At 35.5% G+C, this 12,498-nt stretch overlaps 1 protein-coding gene across 2 annotated transcripts in view; it reads right to left on the bottom strand.

The window, feature by feature from the left end:
• The window catches only part of UCHL3 (ubiquitin C-terminal hydrolase L3), a 46,278-nt gene that overhangs the window by 16,255 nt on the left and 17,525 nt on the right, over positions 1 to 12,498 (bottom strand). The window lies entirely within an intron of this gene.

The following is a 12,498-nucleotide window of genomic DNA, read 5'->3' as shown; positions in this document are numbered from 1 at the left end:
GACTCCACAACCAGAGAAGCCACTGCAATGAGAAGCCCGCACACTGCAACTAAAGAGTAGCCCCTGCTCACTGCAAATAGAGAAAAGCTTGTGCTGCAACAAAGACCCAGGACAGCCAAAAATAAATAAATAAATAAAATTATCTTGAAAAAAAAAAAACTGTTAAGGGAAACTTCCTTGGTCATCCAGTGGTTAAGACTCCGTGCTCCCAATTCAGGGGCTCAGATTCAATCCCTGGTCAAGGAACTATATCCCATGTGTCACAGCTAAGAGCCAGTGTTAAACAATGTGTGTGTTTTTTTTTTTTTTAAAAAGAAAAACTGTTAAAAAACAATAAAGATGAAGATACTATTTTTTCCCAAACACGATCAGATTATCTATGGGTAATTTTAGCCCTTTTTGTTCATCATGTTTACCATTTACAAGGGAAAGGAATGAAAAAAAGATAGGATATGTTCAAAAGCACAACCTCCTGAATAAGTTTCATACACCAAAGTTCATGAGTGTATGCATGTATTTCTACTTGGCAAGTATTCTACAGTATCAAATACGTTACTATATTATGACTGTCTTACTTGTAACTGCTTTGTAATGCACTTAGGAAAATCTTTTATCCACTGTCATATTGCTAGCATACTAAATATTGTTTTTGTAAGTAAATGACTATGTTGAGATGTTAAGCATTAGAACCAATAATTTTAAATTTTTACTCATACTTATTCCTACTGCCTAAAGCTATAGGAACACAATATATACACATTTTCTCCAACTGCACAATTTATAAAGATAATTTAACTCATAATACAGACATAACAGTGTACATCATAAATACTTTCAATTCCAATGAAAAGTTTATATGATAATTCAGAAAGGACTTTCAAATAATATTATTTTAAGAGATGAAAAGACTTTGATATGAAGAATGTTATTACGGCATCTTAAACTTCATAGGCTCTCTCTTAGAATTACAAAGATTAAAGACATATTCACCAACTTTTACACTGTAGTATTAGTTACTTAAGCAACTGCATTGACAGCTAAGTGAGCTTTGCTTTCAAATATGAAAATTTAAACTGTGAGCAGAATCTTCAGAATAAATATCCAATTTCCTTTCCATACTAATTGGAAAAGATCAGATACTGACAACTTATTCTTGAGTCTTTCTCAAGATTTTAATCAAGAGCTCACTTTCTGGAGCACCTGAATAAAGAACTCATTTACTCAGTTTTTCAGTTCTAGTAGAAGAATCTGTTAAAAATTATGTACTTCATTAGAATTACTAATAATATCAATGTCTGCCAGAACATTAACACTGAACCCATGCCCCCTCTGCTTACTGTGGGGGTTTGCAACAATACAATATGACTTCATACATACCACTGCCCATGCAATATAAATCTATCTCTTCATTACAGTTTGGAAAATCCCAGAATAGTCTTTTCAGAAACCCTAGGAATTAAATGCTTTGTTCTTCAGAAAGAATTCTGAGTTTAACCATTTCTGCATAAAGGAATTAGGTATACTTTCATTTTGAGATTTTTTTTTCTTTTTAACCATTCTGATTATGACTTAACCCTCGGAGTTTTTAAAAAAATTACAGTTAGCTATTTGGATACAGTCCACAAGCATCATGACCGTGTTAGCACTTTTCAGAGGCACAAGGGCTCAGCTGACTTGCCCAAAGCATGTAAGTAGTGACCAAATGTAGAGGCAGAACCTATGACTCTTGACTCCAATTTCAGTGTTTTCATCATACACAAATCCACCCACCTGTCAATTGCCAAGTACCTTATTCATAGAGGCAAACCTATTACTATCTCTATCTATATTCCCAATCAATGGCTCAAATCTTTCTATTTTCAAACTCAGAGTTCAGTTCAGCCGCTCAGTCGTGTCCTACTCTTTGCGACCCCATGGACTGCAGCATGCAAAGCTTCTCTGTCCATCACCAACTGCCAAAGCCTGCTCAAACTCATGTCCATTGAGCCAGTGATGCCATCCAACTATTTTATCCTCTGTCGCCCCCTTCTTCTGCCTTCAATCTTTCCCAGCATCAGGGTCTTTTCAAATAAGTCAGTTCTTCACATCAGGTGGGCAAACTACTGGAGTTTCAGCTTCAGCATCAGTCCTTCCAATGAATATTCAGGACTGATCTCCTTTAGGATGGACTGGTTGGACCACCTTGCAGTCCAAGGGACTCTCAAGAGTCTTCTCCAACACCACAGTTCAAAAGCATCAATTCTTCAGCACTCAGCTTTCTTTATGGTCCAACTCTCACACCTATACATGACTACTGGAAAATCCATAGCTGTGACAAGACAGACCTTTGTTGGCAGAGTAATGTCTCTGCTTTTCAATATGCTGTCTAGGTTGGTCATAGCTTTTCTTCCAAGGAGCAAGCATCTTTTAATTTCATGGCTGCAGTCACCATCTGCAGTGATTTTGGAACCAAAGAAAATAGTCTTCTCACTGGTTCCATTGTTTCCCCATCTATTTGCTATGAAGTGATGGGACCAGATGCCATGATCTTAGGTTTCTGAATGTTGAGTTTTAAGCCATCCTTTTCACTCTCCTCTTTCATTTTCATCAAGAGGCTCTTTAGTTCCTCTTCACTTTCTACTATTAGGGTGGTGTCATCTGCGTATCTGAGGTTACTGATATTTTTCCTGGCAGTCTTGATTCCTGCTTGTGCTTCACCCAGCCCAACATTTTGCACAAGGTACTTTGCATAGAAGTTAAATAAGCGGGGTGACAATATACAGCCTTGACGTACTCCTTTCCCAATTTGGAACCAGTCTGTTTTTCCATGTCCAGGTCTAACTGTTGCTTCCTGACCTGCACACAGATTTCTCAGGAGGCAGGTAAGGTGGTCTGGTATTTCCATCTCTTGAAGAATTTTCCATAATTTGTTGTGGTCCACACAGTCAAAGGCTTTGGTGTAGTCAATAAAGCAGAAGTAGAGGTTTTTCTGGAACTCTCTTGCTTTTTCAACATCCAGCAGATGTTGGCAATTTGATCTCTGGTTCCTCTGCCTCTTCTAAATCCAGCCTGAACATCTGGAAGTTCACAGTTCACGTACTGTTGAAGCCTGGCTTGGAGAATTTTTGAGCATTACTTTGCTAGCATGTGAGATGAGTGCAATTGTGCAGTAGTTTGAACATTCTTTGGCATTGCCTTTCTTTGGGGTTGGAATGAAATCCAATCCTTTTCCAGTCCTGTGGCCACTGCTGAGTTTTCCAAATTTGCTGGCATATTGAGTGCAGCACTTTTCACAGCATCATCTTTTAGGATTTGATAGCTCAACTGGAATTCCATCACCTCCACTAGCTTTGTTCGTAGTGATGTTTCCTAAGGCCCACCTGACTTCACATTCCAGGATGCCTGGCTCTAGGTGAGTGATCACACTGTTGTGGTTATCCGGGTCATGAAGGCCTTTTTGCATAGTTCTTCTGTGTATTCTTGCCATCTCTTCTTAACATCTTCTGCTTCTTCAGTCCATACCATTTCTGTCCTTTATTGTGCCCATCTGTGCATGAAATGTTCCCTTGGTATCTCTAATTTTCTTGAAGAGATCTCTAGTCTTTTCCATTCTATTGTTTTCCTCTATTTCCTTGCACTGATCACTGAGGAAGGCTTTCTTATCTCTCTGTGCTATTCTCTGGAAATCTGCATTCAGATGGGTATATCTTTCCTTTTCTCCTTTGCCTTTAGCTTCTCTTCTTTTCTCAACTATTTGTAAGCCCTCCTCAGACAACCATTTTGTCTTTTTGTATTCCTTTTTCTTGGAGATGGTCTTGATAACTGTCTCCTATACAATGTTACGAACCTCTGTCCATAGTTCTTCAGGCATATCAGATCTAATCCCTTAAATCTCTTTGTCACTTCCACTGTGTAATAGTAAGGAATTTGACTTAAGTCAGACCTGAATGGTCTAGTGGTTTGCCCTACTTTCTGCACTTTATGTCTGAATTTTGCAAAAGGAGTTCAAACTTACAACTAGTTCAGAAAACAACAACAACAACAAAAAAATACCTGGGTTTTAAAAGGTCAGATTACTCTCCCTTCACAGTTAATGTGTATGTCATTTTGTATATGAAAAAATGAGTCAATTACTCTATAAACTGTTTAATAACCACAAAATTAGAAATGCCATGGAGACTTAAAAAATATTTCAAGCCTTTAATAAAAAGATTTTCTTTTGAGTGTGTGATTTAAAAAGTCAAATTACTTTTCCTTCAGTTAGTATACATGTCTCTGTCAGTATGAAAAATAAAGAGATTACTCTTTAAAGTACTTAATAATAACTAAAGAATTAGAAATGCAATAAACACTAAAAAGAAATGATATGGACCTTTTAACAAAGGGGGCAGAGGGTGGGACTAATGTTAATTCTCTATAAGACATCAACTGGTAGTTTATCTTAAGTGCTTAAATCTAAATTATTCTAAAATGTTAAAATAAAGTAAATATATTTTTGGCTTAATGTTTTCCCATTTAAACATTTCCCAAAATGTTTTCCCATTTAAAAGGGCAACCTGTTATTAAGAAAAATATCATTATAACCATGTAATTTCCTAAATATAAAGGGATCATTGGTTGGTAGACACTTTAATGACTATTTTCCAAAATATACATAACATAATTACCAAAAGACTGGTTGGTTTATGGGTAAGATTTTAGGTTTAACATAAGGAAAAATCTATTATTGACTAAGAGCTAATTGAACTATAAGGGCAACAAAGAACAAAGTATTCGGCACAATGCCGAGCAGTCATTTATAATTCATTACACAGTGGTATTATTTGCTGTATCTACCCTTGCTTTTAGGACAAACTAAAAATTTTAAAAACTTCACTTTATTTTTGTTTCTTTTAGCAAATTTTGATTCACCAATACATTTTGTTGCCTTAAGAGCATGGGCAGTACTTATGAGCTGTGTGACTTTGACAAGTTAATAATTTCTTAGTCTTTCAGTCTGTAAAATGGGGTAGTATCTAACTTTCGGAACTGAGAAGATTAGAATAGGATTCACACAGCGCTGAATATAATGCCCACCACATAAGATGTATTTAGTAACTGGTAACCATCGTTATAAGAAGACAGACATACTTTTAAAAGCAATGAGATTGAAGAGAATACTTGGAAAATGATACGCATGTCAGCAGTCAATTTTAATTGTATTCACCCATAAATGACATAAGAAGAGTCACGACTGATCCTGTGACATCCCAAAGTGATTCCCAATGTTTCCAGCAACCCCAGGTATCTCATGGTGAGAATCTTTTGTTGTGAATACCTACCTACTAAATCACTCTTTTAATTGACTTGTTGATAAAACATGTACTTAATCGTGAAATTAAATTTATTTCCAGAATAGGACATGTCCTTTCCAGCTTTAAAGACACCACTGAGTCTAAAAAATGGCACACGGAAAGGAAAAAAAAATTAGGAACTTCTCTAGGGCTGTCAAATGCCAGGAAAATAAGTAAAATTACAAAGGTGGCCATATGCGTATGAGAGTATGTACACATATATAAAACTTTAAAAGTTTAGAATCAAAATTATAAATTAATTCCAAAGGGATTCCTGTAGACTTGAATAAATTTCAGTGTAATATATTGAATCACACTAAATTTGAGGTACAAATTTAAAACAGGATTAACTAGATTCATTGCAAAAGATGCAAATTTCCTACAAAGTATCCATGTTCAGTTGGCAAAGAAGTCAAAGTGAAACATGGGCTAGATATCAAAATACACAAAATATGACTACTTGTTCCATGGAAAAGGGCAAATGTCTTCATTTTGCTCACCTAATAAATCAAGATACCCACAGATTTCTAGATATTATTTAGAGATTTGTTTCTCTTACTGGTTTAACAACTGTATTTTCTCACTTCCATTAACAATTCTTCATGTCAGAAATCTCTGTCAATATAATGACCTACATATATTACGTTAAACTCAAGCTTACCATAGTTTAGCTGACCAGACTAAGTCCCAGAAATTCTTTTTTTTTTTTTTTTTTTTACAATTTGAGAGTAGCTCCAAATAAGACTCTCACTGACTACAAACAAAAACAAATAAATCTCAAAATAAACATTTGTTTTGGAAAGCTGAGGTTTATAATCAAACAAACAGAAAAGCCCCCCGTCCTCAAATACAACTTCAAGTCTATTTTTATTGTTGAAGATGTTTTTAAATAGAAGAGTTACTTCTAGTCAGGTCTGGAAGAGTAAACTGACCAAGTTCAATATAAGTTCAATACAAGAACTTGTGCTCGATTAATCGTGTCTGATTCTTTGCAACCCCATGGACTGTAGCTCGTCAAGCTCCTCTGTCTATGGAAATTTCTAGGCAAGAATACTGGTGTGGCTTGCCATTTCCTACTCCATGTAAGAACTTCCTTTAAAGTAATAATAGCAATATATCTCCATTTCCAAAGCCCTGATACTGGAGAAAAAAAGATGATGATGCAGAAAGCTTAAAAAAGAAAAACAGACTACTCTAATTCATTTGAACAAAATACTTGATAACCTAAAAGAAAGGGGAAAAAAGTGTAAACAGGACAGAGTAGTAACTACATTCTGACCCTTTTCATAACAAATTTAATTTACATAACCATCGTCTATAAGTGATATTAGATAAAGAAGAACTGATTACATGTATGGAGGCACAATATCACTGCGTGAAAACAAAAGACCAGAAAAAAACAACCATTTCAATATTTCCCCCCACTATGACTAATTTTAATTTGTACTTCCACCTTCAATTTTAGCTCTGCCACTGAACTCCACACATAATCTAAACTGGCTTCTAATCAGGAATGATATACCGAAAAAATGATAACAGAAACAAAGGAAAAGGCAAAAGAGTATGAAATTAAAAGTTCCATAGCATTTCTCAATTTTAAGAATGACATAAAGTTGTTCATGTTTGAATGAAATAATGAAAAAGGGATATTGGAAATAAATGGGGGGAAAAAAGAAAGATCAGAAAGATTCAATTTCAGGTTTCTTGACAAAACAATATAGCTTAAAATGCAAGATACTTTTCATCAGAATTTCATTTACTGTTCCCATCTGATTCTCCCAAGACAATCAGGTATTTAAATTATACATTATATAAGAACTCAATTTTTTCCTAATATTTTCAGTTTTTTTCAAAGTCAAGGAAAGAAAATAAATCCCGAAAAAAGGAAAATAAATGTAAACATCTTGACTCTTTGTAACTCTAACATAATCAAAATAATGAAAAACTATACTTCAGAGTAAAATGAAGTCATGCAAATAATTCTTAAACATCTAATGAAGATAAAACTTGACACAGTCTCTCCCTGCATTGCACACCGTCTACACCGACTGGGCCAAAAAAGCCAACTGCATACACAGACACACACAATTTACACATACACCTGAAATCAGGATTTACCCACTGCTTACCTAACAGTCAAAAAAAACCTTCTAAGACAACTCTAACCAAAACAAATTACATTTATAATTTAATTTCATGGTTGAAATTCATTTCAGAAACTTTTAAACAACAGATCTTCAAATGATCTTAGCAATCAACCGTATTATTTACCTCTATTAAACAAGCCAAAATTTAAAAACAGAATTCAACATGGACAACAGCTAATTTTGAGACTATCTCCACTGAAATAAGAGATCCTTGAAGACACAAATTGCATCTTATTTATCTCTGTATATATAGTTTCTAGTACCATACTTGGCATAGTAGGTGCTCAAACAAATCACTTGGTCAGTCAAATGAAAGAAGGACAGTAATTTCATACTATGTAACAAAAACTTTAAAAACGTTCATCCTTTTGATTCAAGGTAATTCTATTTACAAGAAATAACCTTAAACAAAGGACCTAGAATGAATACAAGAACAAAGATATTAAATGAAGTTATATTTTTAGCTTAAAAAATTGAAAATAATCTAAATATCAAAAGTTAAGGAAACTAGAAAGTAAACTATGATGCAGTCACATGAGAGTACACTGCCATGAGGAATTATTTATTAAAGAGGGTTTTGATGAAATAAGAAAATACTCATGATAAAATATTAAGAAAAAAATCCCACAAAAGTGTTTGATCCCAACTATTTAAAAAAAAAATACCTAAGAAAAGATGTGAAGGAAATAAACACAATATTAAAAGCATTTTTGCTACATTTTCCATATTGGCCAGTTTATTTAAATACATAGATAAAGCAACTGTGCCAGTTTCTATTATTCTTCAATATTACTATAAATTTGTATGGAGGTTCCTGGACAATACAATAAATTTGTCTTTTTTTGTGAAAAGTTAAACAAACAATAAATTATCAGGAGATGTCTACTCATACCTGGGCTGGCTCCTAAATTAATATGGACAAATCACAAACATTAGAAATTGCTTTACCCATGAAATAAAACTGGAGTTGAAGGCAAATAAAACACTCTTTTGGATTTTTATTTTCTTTGCTTTACATTCGACTTGCAAGTTGTTTCCATTATTGCATTGCTGATATTTCTTCACAATTTAAAAGACACTTTAGCCTCCTCATATCCCACTGTTGTTCTTTTATTTTCCCAATCTCAAGTGAAACATGAAAGCAGTAACTTTCAGTATAAGCTAATGAAACATAAATGAGGTGGGGCTACTGTCCAAATTTATGGATTAGCCAAAGTATGCTGGACAATCATGATGGGATGGGAAAAAAACATACAAGTAAACAACTACTCTGTGGCTGCACGTTATGGCCTATCTTCTAAAAGGACTACTGTGTTTTGGTGGCTCATCTTTACTGATGTCTCAATTAGTCTATAAATCTCTGTGTGCAATGAGGCTCCTACCTACTCCATTCCCATGAAAATGTTCTGAAAGACAGTATCAATGATGTTGATTGTTATTACACTGCTATTACCAGCTCTTCTTCTACCCACTCCTTTAACATCCAGGTACCCTAGGGGTTTATTACAGTTCACACTATTCTCTCTCGGTAGAATTCTCACGGTTCTAACCACTTCCATGCAAGATATTGGGTTGGTCAAAAAGTTCGTTCAGGTTCTTCCATAAACTGTTACAGAAAAACCTGAATGAATTTTTTGGCCAACCCAATACAAGACACCAGGTATCTCCCTGGAGCTTTAGATTCCACATTCAACTTCTACACAGGTGATCCGTTAAATCACTTTAAACTCGATACACTGAACACTACACATGCCACTTTTGGTGACTCTCCGTTGTTTATAAAATTCAAGCCATCCCTTGAACTGGCTTCACTCTACTGTTCAGCTTCATCCTCTGCCATCCACGTTTGTTTTTCTGAAAGCCTAGTAAAATAAAATTACTACCTAGTATTTATTGAAGGCCCATTAAATACCAGGTACTATTCTAAGCATTTTATACGATTAATTCATGAATCTTCACAGCAATTCCATAAGGTAGATGCTATTATTTTCATTTTATGTTGAGGAAAGTATCTTGCCTAAGCTATCTACATCCTGTGCTCCTTATTTAATACTGTGCAATTTTTCATAAATGCCTCTATACACCAAGAATTGTCCTGGAGATTCAAGGTAAATATGACAAAGATGACCCATATCCTCATGGGACTCATATTCTAGTAAATGTATGCAATAACAAACAAACAAAAAAGTATTGTAGACTTTAAAATCCCAGGAAGAAAATCAAAAGGATTTTATGACAGAAAATTCACTGAGATGGCCCTACTTAAGAGTAATGAAAGAAAGCCTCTGTGAAAAATGACTTTTAAGGTGAGACCTAAAGGATGAGAGGGTGCCAACTATGCAAACAGGAAGGTATATCCAGACAAAGACTGGACCTTACAAAGCACAAAAATGGTGTTAAGGACTGAACGGTATTCTCCTGAAATCCATATGCTGAAGCCCGAATCCTCACCACGATTTTGCTTGGAGACAGGGCTTTTAAGGAGTGATCAAGGTTAAATGAGGTCATAAGGATGAGGCCCTAATCTTATAGAGCTGGTATCCTTATGAAAAGAGGAAGAGACACTAGAGACTTCTCTCTCCAAGTGCACAAAAAAGAAAAGCCACTTAAGGACACAGTGAAAAGGTACCACCCACAAGGCAGGAAGAGTGGCCCTGCCAGAAACCAACCTTTATGGCACCCTGATATTGAGTTCCAGCCTATGGAACAGTGAGTAAATAAATTTCTGGGACTTCCCTGGTGGTACAGTGGATAAGAATGCACCTGCCAATGCAGGGGACAAGAAGATTACAGAGCCACTAAGCCGCAGAGCAACTAAGCCTGAGAGCTGCAACTACTGAAGCCCGTGTGCCTAGAGCCCGTGCTTCACCACAGGAGAAGCCACCGCTAGCTGCAACTAGAGAAAGCCCTCAGGCAGCAACAAAGATCCAGTGCAACCAAAATTTTAAAAAATAAAAACTAACTAATCTTAAAAAAAGAAAGAAAATAAGCTTGCTAAGTCATCCAAGTCTATGGTATTTTGTTATGGCAGTTCAATCAAACAAATACAAATGGGAAAGACAGAGGTGCTTTGTAGAAACTGACCAAAAAACAGTGTACTGGAATATAGAGAGCAGTGGAGATAATAAGATGTCAAAGACTTACGTCCACAGATGGTAGATGAACCAGAAATGAAAGATCACAAAAACTGTCCCTGGTGCAGGCGTTTTAAGCTAGCTGACACTAAAATTCGGAAACGTATGGTATGGGTTTTCGTCCTCTCAGTGACTGGGAGTCACTGACATATAATGTCTAGAATATAATAATCTATATTCCACCTTGAAATGCACAAAACCACCCCTACAATAAAGAACTGAACTCTTCACAAAATGTTAACAGTGCCCTGTTGAGGAATAGTGGCTAACAGTATGTTTGGTTTCTCAAGGACTACAGAAGACCAAGATTTAGCCTTTTTTGGTAGTTCTTACACCACTAAGGACAGTTTTGACCTAATTCTGGAGAATTAATAAATATGTGTTGTGCCTATGCACCAGGAATGGTGTTGGGTACTCTGGAGTGTACTCAAAGGAATCCAACAACAATTCTAGGTCTAAGGACCAGAGTCAGGAGATATGACATCACATTTCAGAGCATATAAGGCACCACTGGCTTGAAGATGTAACAACTTATGTACCACTAAAGAAGGTACTGTCACCAAGTAAATCATGAAATCAATGGTAAGATACACCATAACTTTAGAGCCGCTGAAATATGAAAAAATACACATCTTAAAAAAATGAAAAAGAGTATGAAAATAGCTAAAATGCAAATAGTACGAGTCATATAAAAAAGCCCATAGAAGGCAAGAAGTTTCAGTCTGGAGAAAGGGATGTGAAGATCATCTAAAAGGAGGTATTAAAAGTCGTAATTTGGATAAAGGCCAAAAAGAAGGCAAGAAAGGGTACTGTAAAGACAACTTTTAAAGTAAACATGTACTAAAGTACTTATTTATTACAAATAATGGTTTTCATATTTTATGATAATCTCATGTTGATCTTCATTGCATTGCTATTTTTAACACTACAAATCTACAAACAAAAGAGCAAAGCATAGTGAAGATTAAGAACATGCTCAAGATCATATCATTGTTCTTCAGTTGCCCAGTCATGTCTGAGTCTTTGCAATGCCATGGGCTGCAGCAAGAGATCATATAAAGCAATACAAAAAGCGGAGTGTCCCATTCATTTCCAACCTGGTGCCGAGATCACCTGGACATGCCCTTTGGGTGTGTGCATAAACTTAGTCAAAAAGACAATGGTTCAGGGGCTTCCCTGGGGGCTCAGTTCCCCCACTTGCCACAACTAGAGAAAAGCCCCCATAGCCACGAAGACCCAGCACAGCCAAAAATAAATAAATAAAATTAAAAAAAATAAAAAGCAATGGTTCACACCTTTGAAAGCAGAATCTGAGAGCAACCAAGAAGGTATAATATAATTATAGGGACATAAATTCCTAGGTTTATGTTTATTTCTGTTATTATAAACATTCACAGTTAACAGAGCTATAAAAAACTGACGTCATATCATAGTATCAAACTGTTTTCTCCTTCAAAAAAACTTTTTTGAAGATCATGGGAATATTTATGTTCAATACTCTTAAATCAGTAATCTTTAAGTATTTTTAAAGCATAGAGGCAATGTTATCTTTGTAAATAAAAAAGCATGGCTCCAAGTCACACATGGGATAACAATGAAGAAAGTCTATAATTCTCTGGTGTTTACACTTAAATGTTTTTATAAATACACTAAATGATTTTAAGTAAATTTTATTCATTTGACTGAAAAATCTTCTGATAAACCTCCCCCAAGAGTGGGAGAATGAGGTTTGTAGGGAAGAAAAAGGAGAAATGGAAGGAGGGAATGAGGGAAGCCCTCAGGAAAAAGAGACCCTTGTGAAAAAAGGGGCAAGAGAAGCAGAAAGGTGACCCAGCTCAATAAAAGACTAGCTAAGAGAGCAGAGACGGTAAAGTTCATTACATTGCCCAGAATTGATTTCCCGAG

The sequence above is a fragment of the Cervus elaphus genome, chromosome 30, assembly GCF_910594005.1.
Source record: "Cervus elaphus chromosome 30, mCerEla1.1, whole genome shotgun sequence".
Taxonomy (NCBI): domain Eukaryota; kingdom Metazoa; phylum Chordata; class Mammalia; order Artiodactyla; family Cervidae; genus Cervus; species Cervus elaphus.
This window is presented reverse-complemented; position numbering and strand designations above follow the sequence as displayed.